Source organism: Dermacentor silvarum, chromosome 4 (assembly GCF_013339745.2).
Source record: "Dermacentor silvarum isolate Dsil-2018 chromosome 4, BIME_Dsil_1.4, whole genome shotgun sequence".
NCBI classification, from domain to species: Eukaryota; Metazoa; Arthropoda; class Arachnida; order Ixodida; family Ixodidae; genus Dermacentor; species Dermacentor silvarum.
In genome coordinates, this window is record NC_051157.2 from 82,737,534 (window position 1) to 82,761,279 (window position 23,746).

Here is a 23,746-nt window from a genome sequence, read left to right on the forward strand (position 1 = left end):
AAAGGTTTTTTGTTTCACCTAGCCATATACAGCTTTCGCTGTAAAAAGGAATCCCGGGAAGGCGACCGCAGTGGAATGTCTAATACGCAGCTCTGGACGATATACTTGCGAAATTGTGAAGGACAGCCCCAACGATATGTCTGTACACGCGCAAGACATTCTGAAGTCGGTAACGCCAAACGTATAGTATTAGCGACATAAAGAAAATACGCCGAGCAAATATTAACTCGGAGAAATTCCAGTCGAGTTTCGGTCTTTGCGCGTCGTCCGCAGACACCGAGTTCGGTGAAAATATTGCAGCGGCACTTCCGGAGGAAGAAAATCTGAACAAAAAGCGAGCATGCCTCGAGCCAAAGTGACTTGCGCAGACCGCGTGCAACTTCACACTTTTCAGTTATAGCTGACTCAAATAGCAGGATAGGCTATATACCCACAATAAATAAATAAATAAATAAATAAATAAATAAATAAATAAATAAATAAATAAATAAATAAATAAATAAATAAATAAATGCTCCCTTTAGGTGTATTTAATGGCGCTAGCCCCTAGACCTTAGGCACGTCCCTCTACTACCACACACAGAGGAGCAGCTGACGACGTGTCCTAACGCGCCGGCGTAGCGCGCGTTAAGGCGCAGATATACTCCGACGTAGCGTGCGCGCGCGGCACAGCGACGTTACGTCGGCTGAAGCGCCACCCTCTACAGTCCGACGGCTCCCGACCGCCGACGTGACCGGCGGCTCCTGACGCGCTTGAACGTCGTCCGGCTCCGAATAGAGCCGCCTGCATTTCGCGCCGACCGCGCCGAACACGTCAGCACCGAGCGCCCCCTCTCTTCGCTGTCGCTACTCACCGCCAGTACAAAATGGCCACTTCACACGAAAACATGCGCGAAATCCGCACTACAGTGTCTAGAATATTCTTCTAGGCACTGCACCCGCACGAATCGAGGGGGAGACTCCACAGGCACAGGTCCGAGTGGCGAATGGAATTGTTTCGCGGGTTAACGACAGATGGCGCAACGTTCTGCGCATTAACTGCGTATGCGCTACTCCAGCTGCGGCCGCTGCGCCGCGTCGGAAGTGGTTGCACTGTAGAGAGCCGGACTTGCGCCTGGCGCGTTGTCGCCGACGTGACGTATCCGATCGCAACCGCCGCCCGCCCGCGCGCCGAGAACGTCGGAGCCTTTAGGTACAATGAATGACTCATACCCCCGTAAACGCGGCCTCCCCATTACGACGACAGAATAGAAGTGAAATTCTGCGCTGGAATGATGAGCGGCAACGGAGCCAGCTGTGGAAGAAGACGGCGCCGACGAACGAGGGAGCAGTGGCACGAGCGCGTTCGCGCGGTTGCGCCGAGGGGCGCCAATCGAGCCAGCTGTGACCAAGACGACAACGCTCGAGCCATTGTTGATGATGATAGTTAATTATCATAATGATGAGAAAGACCTGGCGGTTAATTGGCTTTTTCCTTAACTAAACTTATGCTCATATATCATATCTATCCTATACAACTCTTAACTTGAACCATTACCTCCTTCTAGATGGGTTTTTATTATTCTCACTGGTTTGGGAGACACCTCAACTTCCGGTTGCCTGAGGGCGACTTTCGGTGTGCTCCTTGAGAAACATAATGTCGCTAGGTGCAAGCGCCATAAAACTGCCTGTTTGCTTGCACTTTAACGTCATCCCTCCCGCCTTAAGCTTCGCGGAATGCGAATTTATGGGAGATACCCGCGACATTACGCCTTGTCACGCTTTCGTGTTAATAGGCGTTCGCGCCTTTCTTGTGTACTCCCGCGCTTAGGTGAAAACGATCGTCGTGAGAAGCAGCAAAATATATTAGGGACGCGATTGGGTAGTGCTCGTAAAAGGAGTTGAGCAGGCGGACAATGGACATCAGTTGTTACTGACGCGGGCGGTGTTTTAAATCCTCACTTTTATTAGATCTGCTGCTCCGATGCAGAAATGAGAGTATAGCATAGATATGTGCATGACAGTGGAATGATTTGGCAGTCATCGTCCCTGAAAGCATTTTCGTTGCAAAGAAGAGGAGGCGGTCCATGCAGCAAGGTTGAAATATTTGAGTGTGTTCATTACGACAGTGTCGAGAGGCGATTATGTTCTATGGTGTCGAATAGAGCAACTGAACGTTTACTTACAGTGGGTTCGCACCACAGAACCTTTGTGCATCACGCGGGTTGGTAGAATCAGTGGACCATTTCCTCCTGTTTCACCGAAAATACAATTCCGAAATAAATATGTAATTAGAGCAACCGGTTTCGCGTATTGGCTTTTGGCTCACAGCACTTGATATATATTACATTTTGGGTGCGAGCAGCCAGGGTCCCGACCGAAAGGAAGTCTGCTATCGTTTGGGCATTAATACATGTACATGTAATTGCTACAGGGAGGCTCACTTCTTAAATGCCCGTTTGCACATTTTAAACACATTTTTTCTTTGCGCTTGATTTCTTTGGCGGTTACATTAAAACATCGACCTGCTCATTTTAAATTATTTATGTTGTGTTTCTTTTTATTATTGGTAATATTTACCATTAATTTAGGGGGAATGAAAATCATTTCTTGATGTTTTCATTGCGCACCTTGGAAGATTCTTGCTTAAAGTATTCACTTTTCTGCGCTTGCTGTATGTAATATTTTTATCTTGCCACAAGTATGTATGATGAATATGTTGCCATGATGCTGCCTGTTGTTCACGGGGAGGTGTGACCAGTCCTGCCGTTATGCAGATTTTATCCAGCCATCCCCATCCTTATGTACTACAGTGTACTTATGAGGTAAATAAACTTCTGTTCTCTTTTATTATTTCTGTTCACGGGTGCAAGGTATAGCTGAAAAATTTGTGCAACCTCCCTGCAGTCGAATTATCCAAGGTATGCGTAGCTTTATATTCGGCTTTGGCTTACTTCTGCGGCTGTTGCGGCTGTTTTGTGACCTGTTGTGGGAAGAGTAATTTTTGCGACGAACGTATAAGTGATCAATGGCCTTCTTGCCTTGGGGTAGGCACTTAGACGTCCGTCGAGGGTGTTAGACTGATGCGTAGAATGTTTTTCCAGCGATGAGCTTCATGTTTGCTCGGACAATGAGTCGTTATCACGCCACACCTGCCGGCCGCTGTCAAGCGCGGCCACAAGGCGCCTAAACTGCGCGTTCTGCCTCTGTATTGCGAAAGGGTTCAATACCGGGCAACGGTCGGCCTGGTATTGCACTATCTCTGGGATGGGCCCACATTTTTTGGCCACAGACGGACTGACAGAAGTTTCGGACCTAGGGCGCTATAACGTAAAATGATTCCAAACTGTTTTGATTCCAATTTCTGCAATCAGCCGCCACGATTGGTCAAAACATTTTCGGGCCACTCCCAACTTCGCCTGTCTGTCACGCGACGTCACGAAAACCGCGATAGCTCCCCATCTGATATAACGTGTACACACTGATTATGCATGATTAAACCGCACAAAAGAAAAATAATCATTCCTAATTCGACGCCTTTTCACCATTAGCCCTCTGCTATTGGTTCAATATTTTCTGGCTACGCCCACTTCACCTGTCCGTCACGCGACCCCACAAAACCGCGAAAACTCACCACGTCAAAGTGACGTGTACGCGAAAAAAAAAAGCATTAATATGCCGAACAAAACTGAAAATTTCTCTGAATAGCCAGAGACAGCCCCGTTCCGAAAGGAATAGAAGATGGCTGCCCACCGATCGCTCAGGCCCTCGCTACTCGCACCTGCCGGTGAGCATGTATTTATTTGCGCATGATAAACCTTTTTGCATGGCAGTAAAACATTATCGAGCCCTTTCGGCATGCATACGACATCGCTCTGCCAACTCTTCCTTGCTGAGGATCCGTTTTAGCGGCATTCTTATCCTTCCGTTGCACGCCGCCGCGATTTTCGACCAGCCACCGCAAGCTAAGTAAGGCGAAGCGGACCAATCGGAGCAGCCAGCACCACCCTCTTCATGCGGTTATCTATTTTCACTGCGCTGGCTCGGCCCCATCGAAACCCTCTCCACTAGAGCGTGCTCCTCGCCTCTTGTCAGCCAATTAGATAAGAAAAACCGCTGAGTGTACACAATGTTATTGGTTTTGAAAGCGAACAATGGTGACCTCCTATAAACGAGGAGAGTTTGTTTGGGTTGTCCAGACAACGCTGCGTGTCACCGCCCGATGCTTGCGTCGGTGGTTACGTAAATTTGACGTCAGGAGTTTGGAATCAAAACAGTTTGGAATCATTTTACGTTATTGCGCCCCTAGTCCCGCTGCAATGCTGCGCATTAATACTCACTAAACAGCAACAACAACAACAGTTGTCGTTGGGACTGATAATCACGGGTCACTGGCCACTTGTGAAAGACACGCGGCAAAGATGCAAGCAGCCTAACTGCAACAGATACGCGGTTTTCATGTGCTCCAAGTACATGTAATGTGGCCCCACTGCCTGAATAAATACAAACTCCGCGTCCAAATTGTGCCAGTAGTGAAACCAGTAGCACTAAATGCATGAGCTTCGTTAAAATAAATTGCGTTTGAGAAAAGAAAACCAAGCATTTCTTAATTGCGTGCGGAAGCTGAATAAATTCTTAACGTACATCGAACGCCAAATGACCAGCCTCGTCAATTCGCGACATGCTGATTTTGAGAATTGCAGCTGTTTAAAAAAATATTCCAGTTTATTATTTAAGTATAATTGGTAAAGCCTCAAGCTGCAGTAAATTGTTTAAAAAATTTGTGTGATTCCTAAATAAATATGCCGTTGATGGGTCAAGTTAGTGAAAAGGACGCACAAAGGACCCACACGGCATCTTTTTGATTTGACGTTCCAAACTGGAAATTGTTTGGACGTTATTGCAGTGTCTAATATTTATGCTATTTTATATAGACTCGACGTTTATTTTTCAAGTATTTTTTATTTTATTTTTCTTTCTCCGCATTCTAGTGTGCAAAGTTATCGCGGCGATAAGGTAGATGAGAGACTAATGCCAGACGCAAACACTGAACCTTGCCCAGACGTCTGGAACTCGACGTTTTGGAGATCATTATGACTGTACATCTCGTTTAATTAGTGCATTCAAATTACGAACTCAACATACGACCAGCCTTCCCTGCCAATTTTGGGGCCCGTAGATTTAGGTGTAGCCTTCTACGAGCATAGATTGCTAAACGTTGCACTGCATTGGTTATGCTGACTATGGCGAAATTGTTTGGCTATCAACCGCAATCTTTCCGCAGTAAAATAAGATGGATAACTTGACTGGAACTAACTAATGTGATCGAGACGGACGATCGACACGTGCTCTAATAATTTTGGGACTCCGACGCTTTTGGACACGAAACCGTTAGAGTTTCTTGCGAAGTCGAACGCAGGAACGTAAAAGAAATTTTCACACGCTCGCGAAAGCGGCGAATATGCATATACTAGGCGACAATAAATTATGGCTATTAAGAAAGGAATTGTTAAACGATGTGCTTCATTAACTTGTTAGTAACTGTAGATGGCAGGCCACAGATGTGGCTTAAAGAACGCCAGCAGGAGCTCGTAGAAAGGATGCTGGCGGGAGAAGAAAAAAATTAAGAATGGCTTAGCTCGGCTATGCCAGAATATACATAGCGTGAGCTAAGTCGGCCACATCGTTCAAAACCGGTACACTGGTGGCATGGGCGGGTAACGATACCCATTGGAGTGGAATCTTCTGCTTAACGAGAAAGTTCTTGCACGTTGTACAAACCCGCGCCACGGTTTCACCCAACTCAGGCGGCGCCGCTAAACTCAACGTTCCACACATGGCACTATACTTGCCGATGTCAAGTCTTTCATGTGCCACAGTCTTTCACACACGTCGCACACATATCCAAACGGATTGTTTACGCAGTCCGTCTCGAAGGTCCGAGTCGCACTGGCGCTTTCGCTAAGTTTCCCCGTATAGTCAGTCAATCGGCGAGCCTTGACGTCATCGACGGCATCTTGTTGTTGTTGCTGCTGCTGCTGAGATGGTCGGGCACGTCGCTCAGCCTCCTGGCGACGCCCCTTTGCTAGACGTTCCTCCCTTTGCTCCGGTGTCTCCGCAGCACGTTTAGCCTTCTTCTGTTCGTTCTTCCTATGCTCAACCGCTAATTGCCAGGCAACTACTTCGGGATCCGATGAGTTACGCTTCTCCGCTCTTCTGCGCCGCTGAGCCGCCATTTCGCTCACCTTCTCCATGGCAAACGCCCGACGAGCCAGCTGTGCGCCGTGTGACGTCACTGCTCCTCGTGCATGTGCAGCACGGCTCTCCAGGAGCCACGCGAAACTGCTCAACCTCGGTTAGTGTAGCTCACGCTGCAATATGAAGCAACAGCAAGGTGAACAGCTGTACTAATTGGGGCATGAATAAATAGCTCTTCTCCACTGAATTTTTCCCAATTTTTATCTTATCTCGTTTAATTAAGGCACAAGTTATCCATTCCTTTCTTTTGAAACATAGTTATTGAAACCAAGTTGTAGCTTACCACGGGGTGGAAGTTGTTCCATCACAGGGGTTGATCCATCGCAACCGAATATTATATTAAAGGGTAAAAAACTAGTATTGATTAGCATTTTTAATATGAATGACGCTGCATTTACCACCATGTCACCATGCAGCACAGGCGCGCCGTACCACGCGGTACCAGCGATACCAGCAGTAACACCGGCACCGCTGTGCACTGGTACAGTGGTGCCGTATTACCATATTTTTACTCTACCGCCATACGATACCACGGTGTGGTTTTTGCCACTGCGTTAGACTGCACAACCTGCGCGATCGGGCCCACGAAACGGATTAGACATTCGCAATAAACCACGGTTAGCTCCCAAACAGCGCTAATCGCATTAAAAGCGTGTACAACTGTGTTGCACGTACCGACTGGCGGACTTTGGCACTGACAAGGTCCACCAGTCGCCAGCCGCCTCCCTCAACACTGGCCCCCTTCCCCCTGTCCCGACTTCGTTCACTCAAAAGTTGACAACACGACGCACAACGCCGGCCGAACTCTTCTGGAAGGAGGATGATAAAAACATATAATTTGTAGATAGCAGGATTCCAAGTATATTATTAATAATATTGTTATTCATGTAAACGATATGTAAACACCACAAAGAGAAAAGGAGAAGTGGGCTATCAATTGTCTCCTAGAAGGGAGAACACGACCTCCCTTTGAAGGAAAGAGGGAGAGAGAAAAAAATGGTAATAGTAGAGGAAGAAGATACAAGAAAAATGCAATTAACAGCACTGCACACACGTATACTCAGCCCCTCGCCTTCGAGATGCTGAAAATTAAATACAGAAATGTTTCCCAATCAGGGAAAGGAACTTCATAGTAATAAAATGACCCCAGTCATACCGATAGGGTTCAACCTCAGTGAAGACTATCTGCGTCGACTGTTTCCAATGCAATTTAAGCAAGGAACGTATTTAAGTATACGAAGCTAGAATTCAGTCAGTCTTGCTTACTTCATAGTCACGTATAGCAGCGCTCTATCTACGTTCACTTAATGTTTTTAAACGTTAGTTTGCTTCTTGTCAACAACGGTTTCTACAAGTATTTCCAGAGACCTGTCTCCTGCATAAAGTAAAAAAAGAAAGCGGCAACGTAGTCCGTCAGTTTTGTTGAGACATGCACTGTGCAGGTAACGACGGGTGGTTTCAAGACCAATGCTGGATCACATTAGGTGGCGTAGGCCTGCCTCCCACACTGGCTCTCAGAAGAACGGGTAGCACAAAGCGGTGTCAATTTACATTAGTGCAGCAACATCGCACCGGTTTTGTGCAAAAACTGGTTATCCGTTTATTCGATTCACTGCTTATTCGAATGTGAAAACCGGATAGCCGGATTGATCGGTTATTCGGTGGGTGATTCGGTTAATAGTATCCGGATATTCGGATAGCCGGATATTCTGTACTTGTGCTGAAATTACCACTTTCTTCCTTGTATTAATATATTTGTAGTTATTTTTGCGACCACTCGTGCAAACCCGATATCTACTCTGGTTAATCTCCTTACCTTTCCTTTTTTAAACACCAAATATTCGTGTCCAAATATTGAAATATCCGGCTGACCGGTTATTTAAACCAGATAACCTGAACATCCGCTTCTTGAAATCCGGTTAACCGAATAACCGCTCTTCGAGACCGGATTCACTTCCCTCCGGTTAAACTGGATAGCCGGTTTGACAGATATTTGCAAGCACTAGGCTATACATCCCCACTGTGCACGGATAAATAGCGTGACAGCCGAACTCGCGTGACCTCTTCTCAGTGATACATCCTCTTGGCGGATGAGGCCACCCGGAAGTTCAGAACGACACGGAGGATAGATTTGCAATTACTCACGTATGCTCACGAGTTGCAGTGGGATAGGGGTGCAGGATCAGTGACGGGACACTGATATATATCTCTTGACGTTTGCCGATACTAAAATGCTTCGGTCAACTGTGTTATCAGAAGATCGTTGTGCTTACATAAAACTGTATCTCTTTCGAAAAAAGGTCTGCACACGCAACTTACGCTCCGTATCATAATTTGACAAGCCCGTAAAACCATGAAAGGGTAAATTGTCCTCCACCCAACTGGGAGCACGAAGATACAGAGGAAACCCGTACGGGCTCCACAGAAAGAAAGCTTCGCTGTTGAAGAAAAATTCGTCCTGATGCAGGATTTGAACCCGGGGCGTTCGTCCCGGAAAGACATAAAACCATTCAGCCTTTGGTCCAGTATTGGCTTTGTTTTAACCTGAAAGCTTAAACATCGATCAACAGAAGCGATAGATGGTTACGGATTAATAATACTAAATAATCCTCTCTAAGGAGCTCCGTATTTTCTCCACAACACACTATGCCACTGAAATTAATGCCAGCTCCAGTCTCCATATCTTTTTTCGTTTCATATTACCTTTCCTTCTTCACTACTAGAAATGTCCACTCTGTAACTGCCAGCTAAGCAGCGTAGATGAAACTTAACAAATTTACGACGAACACGAACTTGACAAGATTAACCATGAAGTTCTTGCATCACTGCACCTCAGTGGAACTCAGCCTGCTCAAAAAAGGAAAGGCAAACACGCCCTCCGCTTTTTTTTCTTAAAGAAACAAGCAAACAAACAAAAAAATTATACACGGACGACATCATTAGGGTTACTCCTTTAACACTTGCAAGGTCGTTTTCGGACGTGCTAGGGCGGAAGAGCTTGCGGTCTGTCTTGGTTATGAACAGCAAGAATATAGTCTTTATGCGATAAAAGTAAGAAAAAAAGAAAATAACACAAGAATGATGCTCAACATCGAAACTTCATGGTCAGTAAAAGAGGACACGATGCAGCTCTTTTTTTATACAATCATGCTGGCAGGGTTTGAGAGCCTTGCAGATACCATCAAGGCCATAATACCCTTCTTAACTCATAACGCGGTTTGGTCAGTATTCTAAAACGTTGGCCGCTCGACCTTTCATCTATATGTGGGTCATGGGTGCTTAACAGCTCTCCTCGCGTTTACCCTTCATGTGATCGTAAAACTTGCACGCGTCAGCATAATCAACTACAACTATACTGCAAAATTTATATTTGAGTGCAGCAAAGCCTAGATAGGTGATTTAAAAGAACAAATACAAAGCGTGCATGCAGGCAAGAATATAGGTTTACAGATTCTTATATCGTTTCCCTACATGTAGAAACACTACGAAGTTTCACGTGGTTAGAAGATTAAGAAATGTCTATAGTGGAGCTTTCTAAGATATATGTCCTTTCTTCCTCACTACCGGCTAATAATTCTTCACTATAGTCACATGCGGCAAAACTTCTAAATTTCTAAAGAAATGCTTCTGCGAACATTTAGTAAAATGGATAACTTTCTATATTACGCAGTTGCCACGAATATTATTGTGAACTCCACATAGATAAATCTTTCTGCTCTGTTACTTATAAGCGTTATGCCCGCGAACAGCTGGTTAAATCGTATCCTAAACAATGCATCAAGGAGCTTCTTTACTATTGCAGAAGTATTCCTTGCGCTAATGCCAGTTTCGTGAAATTAAATACCTTTGACAAAATCGTGCTGAGCTAAGGAAACTAGCGAAAATATTTCCTGCTTCTTGTTTTAAACAACCAGTTGCTATACATGTGATTGCCTTACTGTTCCTGCATGCGTGCTTGAATGAATGAATCAATGAATACCAGCAAACAAACCAATACACTTGCGCCCATGCATGTACAACTCAAAAGTATTCGGACATTTCTTCCGGGCTGGCGGGACCCGTTCTAGAATTTTGTTGGCGCTGTTGACTTCAAAACACAGAATTTTTTTCAGGACTTCCTAATTAAGCTTTCAAATTTCTAATAAAGGAGTCCTACGGACTCCGTTCCTACGCTCCGGAATTGGTGTCATATATGCAAATTATGCTTTACGTAAGCCTACGTCTACATCTTCATAATATACACTTACCGTCGCATAGCAAGAGAAAGAGATAAATAAGGAAAATCAGGAAGGTTAACCAAGGTCGTGCCCGGTTGGTTACCCTACACCTGGGGAAGGGTAGGGAAATATAAGAAGAATGAGTGTTCACTGCCGTATTAGCAACAAGCAATCGTCTAGTCCAGATGCCCTCAAGTAGCTTATTAGCGCATTGGAGGCCTTGTGCTATACAAGAGGTATGCGGCCAAGGTCCCAGCATCTTAGTTTCCGAGAACGGTCTGTCGTCTACGCGGCTGGAACTTGTACACAAAGCATACAATTGAGAGTCGTAAGCTTGGAGACAGTGGCAAGAAAGTGCTCTTTAGTTTTATCACATCCGTAAGAGTTCCATGCGGCGCTGTTGGCCATTCCGATGTGCAATGAATAAGCGTTCGTGAATGCGACTCCGAACCACGGGCGGCGCGCTAAAGTTGTTCACCTACGGGAGAGTCCATGTGGCAGGCGAAGTCAGACCCGTAAAAAAATAAGTGTTGATTTACCATTGACGTATTGTTCGGTAATTGTTGAATCAACGGACTTTCAACAAAATTTCAAAAGTCTTGTGAGTTTGCTCAACAGTTGTACAGTTGGTGTAATTTGTGTTACGTTTCGTAGTTTTTTTTTTTGTGTAGCAGTTGAGTCCAGCATATAATAATTAGGACTCGCATATGAAGGCGACATTTGAAAACTTCATTAAGAAGCATTCTTTGCATCACTCTTGTCACTTTGCGGTAGGTCGGTAGGTTCTTGTTTGGGCTCGCTTTCGTAAAATAAACAACAAATGTGTGACCGACATTCGCATCGAACGTTGACCGTCGAGCACAGCAGTCCGGTGCTGTAAACGTTAGGCCACGAGCGCACGCATACGTCTCTCGTTCCAAAACCAGTCAGCTCTTTGAATGCTCGGGGCGCGCGCCCCATGTCACTTCCTCGTATTCTTGCGACAGCTCGCGCTTTGAGACGCCGTGTTAGACTGTACTATGTCCGGGACCAGCCCACTTTCGTAGCCGTTTACGCTACGTAGAAACTGTGGCGTTGAACCAGCTTCATGATCGCCCACGAGTCACTTGTTCGCCGGCGTACAAATGCCATCGTCGTTTTAGTATACAACAGATGGCATAGCCATAGGTGCGATTCAAAATTGCAAACACGGTGACTGAGTGCATGATGAGTTCCCCAAAAGTAGACACGGCGGCAGCGCGGATGGTGGCGATAAGGCAGGCGCCGACAAGCGACGACGCTACCATAGCGCGTCCGATGCTCAGACGCGCTGTGAGAACCGTGGGATGCAAGCGCGCACAGACTGTAAACATACACTTCAGAGGTCTTCGAATTTCCTGTGCCACACCCTCTGTTTCGAAACCATAATACTTTTTTAGATGCAAAGCATCTTATGCTCGGGGCTGTCACTCTCTCCCTCCCTCCGCCGTGCGGCGTCCACTTCCGGTTCCGCTTCCGGTTCCGGAAGCCAGTTTCTGGAGAACGCTTCCGGCGTTTTGCCCGAATGATCCCCAGGTGCTTCGCCCACTCATCATCATTCACTTCGTCCTCTCATTCTCCTCCCGCAACGCCGCGATGAGTGCCACGGACAGCGCCAGCGTCAACGCGAGTGTGAGCGCCGTGGACAGCGTCGCAGAGAAGAGGGCTCGAGCCGCTGCCACGGAACGGCAGCGGCGACAGGCCGATCTGAAAACTAATGGAAACTTGAGTCGACCCGATGGCTGCTTCGCATACTACTTAGGGTTCCCCTACGGGAAGATGGTGTGATTTTTATATCCAACGGCCGTGGTACTACAGATCAAACAACGAACGCGCTTTGATATCACAGCGCTTTGAAAGAGTTTCGGATTCAGCAACAGCCGCAGCATTACGACAGCTAATCGCTGTCTCAGCGGCGGCTCCCGACACTCGCCTTGCAGAAGCATGCGATAAAATGCTTGCCCTGGAGGCCTCCCAAGCCTACAGCTCCCCTATATTCAGTGAAACAAACGAAGGCCAAAGAGAAATGAAAGAATGAAAGAACAGTTACGCGCCCACATTATACCTTACTTCTCACCGGGTCATCTGCAAAGATGCTGCAAACTATTTAAAAAAGGTCTTGTTCGTGAAAATAAAGAAATTAGTAATAACTTTAACTCATAGATGACGCAATGAACGCCAAACCAGTGTTTGAGTGCGTGCGCGCGTGCGTGACTTTGTTTTGAGCAGTCTTTTGCAACAATACCCATAGTCTGCTGTTAGTGTCGTAGTCGCAGTTTTGTTAATCGTATTATTTATTGTTTTTAGGCTACAAATTAGCTTGTCCTTCAAAATTTATGATAGTTCGTATGAATAAAAATTATCAATTTTACTTATGAATTTTTAGCGATTATTTTTGGTAGGACCGGGTTTATTAACTTCATACGGTACTGACGCTGTGAACGGTTTTCGAGTCGGACAGTGGTGCCAACCGTAGGGTAATTACCCTACTTGCAGGCTATTTTCGAAATTTTGCGGGCAGCGTAGGGTAGTAGGGTGGTAATGCGACTTTCTTACCAGGCGTAGGGTAATTTACACTTTTTGCTCGTCATCGATCAGCGAAAAATTAACAATAGACCTCTCCCTGCTTGCAAACAGCGTGACGTCACTGTGGGGGCCCCTCCCCTCTGCCGCGCCTCCGAAGCGTGCGCTGGTTGGCAAAAAAACGTTCGTGCGACCTGTTCTCTCTGCATAAAAGCGCTGCTGGTATATCAACTGCCGCGATCGTAAGTCCGGCATATTCCGATTTTTCGAAGTGACAGCATTTACGAACTGTGCTTAGGAAGTATAATCATCCCCGTTTTACTGGTACAACAACGTATAGCGCTGTTGCCGAGTGCATGCTTCCCGTAAGTCGGCGTGTGGTGATTTCGTAAAATTGCGCCTCTACCGTAGATCAATCATCCACAAAATGTATTATTCCTGGAAAACGAACATTTTATCTCAGATGACGCACATTTTCGCGGTGGCAAAGTGATACTTCGCTAAATGACTGGTCTTCGAACACAAATTTGTATTGCATTGTCATGAATGCACTGATTTGCGCCCCATTTACACTGTAGCTTTAAACAATATACAGGATGAACTTCGTCTACAACTACACGGCAGCTCAGTGGAGCCGTACCAAGTAGCGGTGCCTAAATTCAGATGAGGGAGAAATGCAGAAAAACTTATTACCCTGCTTTAGGAGCATGGTAATTTAGGTGGACAAAAGTAATCCGGAGCCTTTCGTTACACTGCCCCCCATAAGCCGCTGTGCAGCTTAGGGATGTTAAACACCATAATTTAATTTTAATTAGTCTTGATCATGTGAATGTACAAAGCAAAATCTTACATAAGTACATAATCCGTTTCACGCTAACTTCGCTATATCTACTGCCTCCTTTGCTGCTCTCGACTTTACAAGACCCAACTTTTGCATGTTTATGTGCATCATCACGGCATAAAGTTCGTACGATGAAGGTGAATACACCAATAACGAAAAAAAAAGAAAGTTCAATTAGACTTAAGATCCGCGAGATCTGCGTTAAATCGTGATAATTTCATTGGTTTGCCTTTTGGGCATTCCCCGTAGTTAAATGTATAAAAGCAGCTTCGGCAGCGGTCAAAACATCGTAGGAGCTTATTTGTAGTCATACCTCTCAGTCGATAAATTATGCTCCAACGAAGGTTTTTTTTTTTCATATTGTTGTTCTGCACACAGCGCGGATGGCCCCGAAATACATGCACTCACTAATCATCGCGTCTCATTCATTCTCGCCTGTTCAATAATTACGGGTCCTGAAGTTCTATCGGAGCCTGATCACAACGACTGGTTTTATTACATGCAACCACGAGTCCACAGTCTCGTAAAGTGAGATGTATTGCTAATCACACACACACACACACACACACACACACACACACACACACACACACACACACACACACACACACACACACACACACACACACACACACACACACACACACACACACACACACACACGCACACGCACACGCACATGCACACACACACACACACACACACACACACACACACACACGCACACGCACACGCACACACACACACACACACACAAACGCACACACACGCACGCACGCACGCACACTAATCTTGCCAACCAGGGTCACCGCGTACGTGCGCCGGTGACGTCGCTGTGACGTCGCCGGTGCGGTGTGACGTACACTAGGAGAGGTCTATTGACAAGTGATATTATAAACTAGGCGATCAACGCGACATCTCCGAGGGTACTATTCTAGGCACTCTGAAAGTTTACGAAAGAGATCCGAAAATGAAACCTTTCGTTGAATAAAATTCGAACTGTTTTAATTCACGTCTCACGAGCATAGGGGAGAGCAGAAAGATCAGACGTCGCACTTTTCTTTGCTAGTACTGTTTTTTCTCTCCGCCGTCTCCTATTCTATCGTAGCCCGAGGAGGAGCTTTTGAGTTTTGCGACGGCCTTCGGTTCCAGCGTTTTATCTGATACTCGCGTCACCGGTTCCTCATGTTAAGCATTGACCATAGGACCAGCGGCATTCGCCACTGTAATCGTTGGTGCGCACTAGTAGCGTCGCAGTTTCCGGCTATCCTAATATTTAGCTTGTAGCTCGGCCCCTATAGCACCGTGAGCACTGCTCGGCGGGAGGTCGCGGCAGGCGGTCGCACGTTGTTCAACGACAACAAAAAGGGGTGCTGGCCCTCATTATCACCTTCTCGTGCCACGTGCATGAGCGCCTTCTATAAAGCGGGATCTTATCCTCTACAATCAGCTTGCTTATTCGCAAGAAATGGGAAAAATTCACAGGCCATTCCCCTCTGTGAAGGTTGTCGACCAACGAAGCTGTAGAATATCACCGTTGGTTCTAATAAGAACCCCAGGTGGTCAAAATTATTCCGGAGCCCTCCACTACGGCATGCCTCATAATCAGAAGTGGTTTTGGCACGTAAAACCCCCGAAAGAAGAAAGCAATATATTTAAATCCTGTGGTATTGCTTTGCTTTCTTTGATTTGCTACGTTTTTGTTTTATTGCGATAGCAAGTATATGGACACTTCAAGCGGATTTCTGCCGTCAGCGTCGCCGTCGTCGTCGCCGTGAGGTTCCGTATTAAGTCCAAGGGCGACAAAATCGTCGCCTCGCGCGGATAGCAAACGCAACTTCCGTCGCGCGAAAGGCCGTGGGTGTATCGGAGGGAGGGAAGGGGGCGACGCTGTGCTGCGGTAGCAAATGCGTATCTTGCCACCGGGCGCAAGGCTAACTGGCGACTCAATCTCCCAGGAGAAAGGAGGACAATGGCAAGGCAGCGCGGGAGGGAGGGGGGGGGGGGGCGGCTTCTACTCTGTCCACAGCTGCGCTTGTTCTTTGTGCCGGTGCGGGCTGTCGCGCGCAGGTAATTTTGAAAGCGATCTACACACGGCTCTGACCTTTTTATGCGCTGTGCTTTCGGCCGCTCAGTTTCTGTTGAAGCGATAGATCGCACGAACCTTCGCTCGCTGCTTGCTGCGGCCGCGCTTGTTCACGCGAACGTTTCGACAGTGCTTGTCTGCGGTCAGCGAGTGTGATCTATTCATGTTTGGTTGTGCGCGCTGACACCAGGCTTGTTAATTCAGTTAGTAAGCAAATATGTTCAAGTTTATGCAGCCGATAAAACTACCATCCCTACTGCGTATAGCTCTACTAATTTGCTATCGCAATTGATGCTTCGCCTTTAGGGCGAAAATACGACATTTTTTGTTATGGCCACTTTCTATATGCAACGCAACAACCCACACCGGACTAGCAAGCCACACCACAATCTTTTGCTCAATCAATATTTTGATCTCCGTTACATTTCTGGGAGACGATGTGCGCTAAGGCGCCTACGCCCTACGCCCGCTTTTGATACGCGGTTCATTTGTAGTTATTTCGATGACAGTCGCTACCGACTTCGGCGCTACCGAACGTATATCACGTCGTACTGTGAACTATTGTTTGTACCTTATTATTATTACACTGTGCTATTTTGGGCGTAGGGTAAAATGTAGGGTAACAAAAAATTCTGTAGGGTAAAGCAGGGTAATTTTGACTATGACATAGGGTATTTTCCAAAAATTGGTTGGCAAGAATGTTTTCGACTCAGTCAGTTGTCTAAACTTGTGCGGTGACTCGTGCGCTCTTTGGTGGAAGCATTTTTCTTTTGTTTTTGGACATCATGACGCACGTTTTAGTGAAATTTCTCTATGATGATAAGTGGGATGTTTATCCGTTGAACACGTTCGCTGACGCAGCTACTGGTCTTCAGCTGATGTTCGAGCCTGGCAGTTTTGATGAGTTGCGCGGCAGAATTCATGATGGAAGGAAGGCGAACAAATCCGCAGCCTAACTTCTGCACACACTGCAGGTAAGTGATTTCGTTTTCTTGAGCACATAGCCGCTTTTTTTTTTTTAATTTTGACTTTGACGAGCGTGAAATTTTAAGCACACCGTTCACTTTCTGCAGGCAAACCACATGCCCTGGAGCGAAAGCGCGCGAAACTAGCGCTTGCCGCTGCCGCTGCTTCGATTGAAATGTTCGTAATGTTGTCTAGTAATTACCTATCGCAATCGATGCTCCGACTTTGGAGCGAAACTGCGACATTTTTTAAAAAATATTCTACATCCATAGTGGCTCATCGTATACCTTACGGCTAGTGTGCACCTTTTCTTGCGTAGTCGCTAACCGCGCCTCTATTTGCGTTGTGGCTAAAGTCGCGGTGCGCTGCAACATATATTTAGCCTTTTCTGTATGTGCGGAGAACGGCCTACCGATAAGTCCTGCATCGGCGCGGTGATTACACGGATACACATCGTAAATGAACAGAGGCGTGGTGGCGATGTCGGCAAAGCTCACAGCTGCCGAAGGGCTCACCTTATCACCCATCGCCACCCCAACCGCAGTAAGCATCTTCATCAAACGTGGCGTGTTGCCGTTTAAGGCATACTGAATTCTTTTAATAGGCGATAACCCAAACGCGCCGCCGTTCTCTGATGCCTCTTTGAGTTGGGCCGATTCCACTGTGCGTTGCTTGCAGAAACGAAAGGAATGCCAGACGGCTCATCGGCGCCTCAAGCTAAGCGCCGCACTCGATCACCGTTTGCGCGGCGAGGAATGGTGCGTTCATGAAGACAGCTCGCTGCACAGACGCAAGCGTGCAATGCGCACAGGACGCGTACGCGACGCGCTGCACACAAATCGCCCGGAATGTTCTTAGCCACGCAGCTGCGGATACTGAGCTTCAAAGAAGCGGTGCCGGTTCTCACTAGCACGCTCGCGCGCGCATCGCTCTCGGCGAATTTTTAGGTCTGCCCTGCTGCTCCCAAAGATTCGGATTGCTGCTTGGTATCGGCAGTGTACTATAGCATGGTCTTTCGTTTTGTGAGAGAGCCGGGAATATATTTCACTGGTGTGAAACAAACATCGCTGTTCGTATCTTTGGTAATATTTACTGTAACAACCCATTTCTTTATTTTCGCGACGGCCGACTTAAAAGAGACGCAAACTTTTAATTGCCAGTACAGTGTGTACTACCATAGTCCTCAATACTTTTCTGGTCACGAACCTCCGCCGTCACTCTATGGGAGAGCTTGATATGTCGCATGAAGCCGCCGCGCTGCAGCGCCACCGCAGCTCAGAGGCCATCTTTCTCCGTGTTAAACCCGGAGAAACTGCAGATGCGGTAGGCGTAGGCTGAAAGTTTGGACGCGTACTTCATATTTGTGATTGATTTTTAGGCAAGATTCGAATTCTGGCATTCTACAATTGAAGCGGCACGTTCGCCTCACGATGCCGTTCAGGTGTTGTGTGCCGGGGAGCCGTTAGGGCTACAAAGGCACGACCGAAAAGGTATCGCTATTTTGCATACCGAGTGTTCGTGAGCACTTCGAGAATTGGAAGCGAGCCATGCCATGGCAAGAAACGGACGATTTAAGCTTCGAGTCCAAGCATGCGCGTATGTGCGCGAAGCACTTTGATCCATAATCCATCTCCGTATGGGCGATTTCGCGATAAACGGTGATGCCGTATGGTTGCCGAGGGACAAGCCGCGCCTCAGGCCTACTGCCATTCCTCGTGTTTTCGACGGCCTGTGTGTGTGTGCGTGAGTGTGTGTGCGCGTGTGTGTGTATGATTCTCAGTAGCCTGTTCTGTTTACAAGATTTGCTTCATTTATATATTTCAAAAAAAAAAAAATCAGTGCCTATTGATACCTCCATGTGAACATAAGCACATATAAAAACTTTGTTCTGGTTTAAACAATAAAATATTTGACCTGTAACCATGATTACACTGTCTGTGTGTTGATATTTATAGACAGCAAATTATTCTCATAACCACTTAGCTTGAGTTCTTGCCTATGGATTTCGCATGCTGATAGCAACAGCTATTGACAAGTCTAACATTTGCTTAAAGGTTGCTACCTCAGCGCTGCGCGGCTTACAAAATGGTCATGCCACAGAAGCAATTTTGTTTCCTGAAGCAAAGTAGGCTTCCAGGCGTGCAAAATGGGACATTGGGAACTTAGTGCAACAGAAAAAACAAGATGTCAGTTTTCTGCGTCGATACAACTTTCAGATTGTTTTTGAGCTCTACTACAGCAGTGCTGAGTGAAAGCGAAAATTAAATATTATTTCTCATAAGAATTTTCGCGAGTTGGAACGGCTACATTTGCTTCAAAGAAAGCTCGCGATGCAAATATTATTATGCGTCGCCATTCACCGAGGAGATATGGTACTGAGTGCAACGGACCGTCAATCCTCCTCACTCTGCTTGTGCGAGTTAGAGATAAATAAGCGCAGTGCTGAGTCATTCGGGCATGATAATCCGTTTGGGTTTTCATAGGGTATATTGACAACGAAAATCGCGTTTGAAAACTTTGTCGCACATTGGGAATATTACGCGCGAAAACTACCAAAGCTTGTGATACGTGAAAATGACAATACTTTCCTTCAAGCAAGTGTTTCATTCACGGCTACGATCTGCCGATGAACCGCCCGGAATGTTCCAAACTAATTCTGACGTCATAGAACATTTTATATTACGTGCGATTAGAATCTGCCACGATAGCCTGAACGGCTCGAGTGCAATCGGAATTCAGTAACAGCACACGACCTTGAGCTCCGCTTGTTGTTTACTGGCAACGCCACGACGCTAATGTCTTATTCTTTGTACAGCGCATAAAAGTCGCGTAAAAGTTTTTAATCGAACGCGGTTTGGCCAACTAACGACAGATTTCTCAGTAAGAAGCATTCTATGCGTGTCGTCTGCTGACACATGGAGCCGCTAGCTGACCTTTAGATTGTTTACTTATTGTACGCGCCTTGATTTCGGTTAGAAAACACTGTCAGATGTTCAAGTTTGGATACTGTAACTGTTACGACAAAATAGAATGTAAATAAAATCGAAAAGAAGCTGGACTTTCGGCCGCAACTCGACCAGAGCAGAAAAAACACCGCCGCCGCCTGCGGCGGCCGCTCGGCTAGGTGGCCTTTCCTTTACTATGGGGCCCCTAGCGGCAGGCGCTGGCTCTATATCAAACTGAGGCGGGAGGTTCGTAACCAGAAAAAGCTATTAAGGGACTATGGTACTACTATTTAGTGCGTAGTTATCTATAGTGTGTGGCATATTCTTAATTTGCATAATCTCATATTCTGTCTACATTCCCTTCTCCACAGGTTACACATGCAGCAAATGCCCAAGTGCTAACGTGTCGTTCGTCAAGAACAGCTTGGCGTGGTTTCTCGCAAGAGACATCTATTGATCTGCTGCTGATTCACCAGGAAGCTCGCATCTCTGTTGCCACTTTGCGTCAAGTGGGATTTTTAACTATTTTTTATGTTGCTCTGTGGTGTACGCTGTGACGCTGTGAAGGCTTACTTTCATGGACGCTGGGAAGGCTTACTTTTGATTGGCTCTGCCTTTTAGTTGTAAAGTATTGGCTACTTATTGAGTGGAGGTAGTTCCTTTTTCTTGTAAGAATGTTTATCAGCCTAACCAAGTGCTACATGCGTACTTGAAGCAGCAGCGCAAACAGACGAGGATGATGAAATAAGTAGGAACACATACAAGCGCCGACTCAACTAGAAGTTTATTCTTGAAGACAGGTTTTAAACACATTGGAACTTGACAAAGATGAGAAACCATGTATGCGTGGCCTTTGTGATAAAACAAAATTGTGTTTCCTGCTGTGTGGGGTAGAACGAACAATTGTTTCCTCAAAAAGACCAGAACACAAGAGAAATTATGGAAGCCTTATTTATTGATTGCAAAGAATACAAATGCATACGCTATCTGTTGCTCTTAGTTGGAAAGAGTTGGTATTTTTAAAAGAGCTTTCCTTGGGTTCGGTGGTATCACTTATAGGACAAATGTTTCACTTTGTTTGTTTTTGTTTCTTTTTTACCTGCACATGTATTCTACAAAACATGTCTTTCTTTCCTTTTTTGCCGCACCGGGCTGTGTCTGCCGCGCATGCATGGCTATTTCTTTGTCAGGTTGGCCAGTATTCTGATTATCTCTGTGGTCACGAAGAAACTTCTATTTGAGTCAGCGTTAGTGTGTGTTCCTACCTTATTTCACCGTTCTCATTTTTGTTTGAGCTGTTTGTAAAGTATGTACGTACACCAAATTACCAAAGTATCCGTAAAATTGAGATACATGAAGTTATTTGCACTGTTCATTTCTGCAAGAATAGTATAGATTCTCATCTTGTTGTTCTTAACGTTGTTGTACAGTTTTTGTAACATGTAGCTCGGAAAGAGGTTTTCTGTCAGATTAAACATGCATGCATCTCGCTTGCGATAGAATCTTCTTTCAACATGGGCACTGCAGCTCCCTCCGTCTTTCAGTTACTGCTTTGTCGCAACTTTGATATATTTTATGCAGCGAAATGCTCGTGGAATTTTATTATATTTATGTGCGCAAGTGTGGTAAATGGTGTTTTGTATGTGCATTTATTTGCGTTTTTCACTAGCTCTCCAATCTGGCTGTCCAGTTATTGGAACCTTTTCTCATGCTTTATAATGAGTCGTTCTGGGCTCTTTGATGATGCAGGTGCAGGTGACCATTTATTTCACTGTTGGGAATTGCGTTAGCTGTGTGGCACTTCAGTTGTCTGTGCTAAATAAGGTAAGTCTGTGCTAAGTATAAGGTAAGTCTGTGCTGAGTCTGTGCTAAATAAATATTTTATGTCCCTTTATTATATCATTGAAACTATTAGCCTTGCATTAGCTTTTTATTGACCGAAGTACCACCTAGTTGCTGCGTAAGGTGAAAAAAGGCCCAAATAAATCCTTTCATTAACTGTGTGCAAGTCCAGAAAACATTCACTGATAAACTCACTAAATTCAGAAAATGCCACCAATAAACTCTCTCGTACCTAAAAATAACGCAAGAAATTAAATACTGTGCAGTTCTTGACTTATGTCGGGGAGGTGAGCTGCTTTAGAGCACAAATGTTTTAGAAGTTTGCCTCTGAAAAACACGATTCGGGTGTTTTATATATATATATATATATATACATGAAGTCATTTCTTTCCAGTCTACTTGTTATTTTGTCTACTCACAGGCATCCGTAAATCCTTCTGTGAGTGTTTACTGGGTGTGTGAATTATCTTACTGTAAGGTACCCAGTGGTCTTCATTTCTGTATTTACACATGCAAGCCAAGAGTTCATGTGTTCAGTTCTTTACAAGGGTATGCTTAAGGTCTGCCTTTGAGTCAATTTGCCTTCTAGTCGTAAACAGATGTCACAAGAGAAGACTGCAGTGATTGTTCTAATTGAGTTCAAATGTATAGTATTTCAGATGTATTTACACTGTTAAGAGTTCTGTAGGCACTAGCCTGTGTTTCCAGATTCCACGCAGTAGTGACTTATATACTGTAATAATGTTTCATGTGCATGTATCTTTGGTGCAAATAAAGGTACCTGAAATAGGTCAGTTTCTCCTATGCTTTTGTTCGTGTTTGAGAAAGTTACCAACAACAGGCACCGGGGCATGCAAGTGTGGATAGTAAGGCAATTTCAAAATTAAATAACCATAATGCACTAGCCCAATGACATATCAACGGCGAGTTATGAAATCTTAATGCTATCTTAACTGTGGCACAATGTATATTTCAATGATGTGTCAATAATGAATCAACAACTGGTCAATAGAACTATCACACCATTACAATGCTGCATCAATGATAACCCAACAGTAATTCAACAAAACTACCCAGCAATATGCCTAATCACAACGTTCGCTCAACGGTAACTCAACAATTGCCCAATATTTACTTGCCCCATGGTCTTTCAATAAAATTGCAGTGGCCAATATTCAAGAGCTCTCAACACTTCCCCCAATGTTATCCAAACAAAATCACAATGAGTTTCCAATACGATAGTCAACATTGGTCAACTGGTATTTCAATGTTTTGTCAACGAATGTTCGCGTGTCCAGTGAATACAATTTCGAGTCGGCGAAATCCGGCAAATTCCACCGTCGAAGTGTGGTGCAACGTGCGAGTGAGCAATACCCGTGCCACACGGGCAAAGTAAAGTGCACTTTGAGCGAGTGCACTTCAGTGCGCTCAGTGTCACTTTGGCGGCACGCTGCTACGCGAGAAAGAAAAGTGTTCTTTCAAAACGATGGCCATGGCGATCGGGAGTCAGACGGGAAATCATAGTTTTGTTAGTATAAGAATGTGTGCACGAAAAGAGTTTATTATTGTTAGAAAGGACATTTACAATCCACCTTTACAAGCGCCGGCAAAGATGGCAACTTGACCAGCAACAGTCAAAACGACTCGACCCGCCGAAGAACTGCGCAGCCATTAACCGGCGCTTGCGTCTAAATGTCGTCCAAGAATCCCTCACGTGACCTTATCCTAGGCACCTAAGGACACGATCATTTAGAGACTTTTGAGAAGGCGTGATGATGGCGCCAAGCGACGACGGCATGCGACGGCGTGTTCGTTCTCGGCGTGATCATTCACTGGCCCGCACCGACCGCGCGTTGTTCAACATTGCATGTGGGATTGTGCTTGCGTTGCTTGTGTATTGGTTGTAGGTTCTGTGTTACTTGGCCGAAAGCCGTGAGTAGTGCTTGTATGGCAGTGCGGCTTTGGACTCGGTGAGCTCTGGCAATACAGAATCTGCGTTGTGTGATCCGTGTTCCTTGATAATGCGGCGGTGGTGACGATTGAAATGTCGAAGTGACGTAGCCCCTCGGCA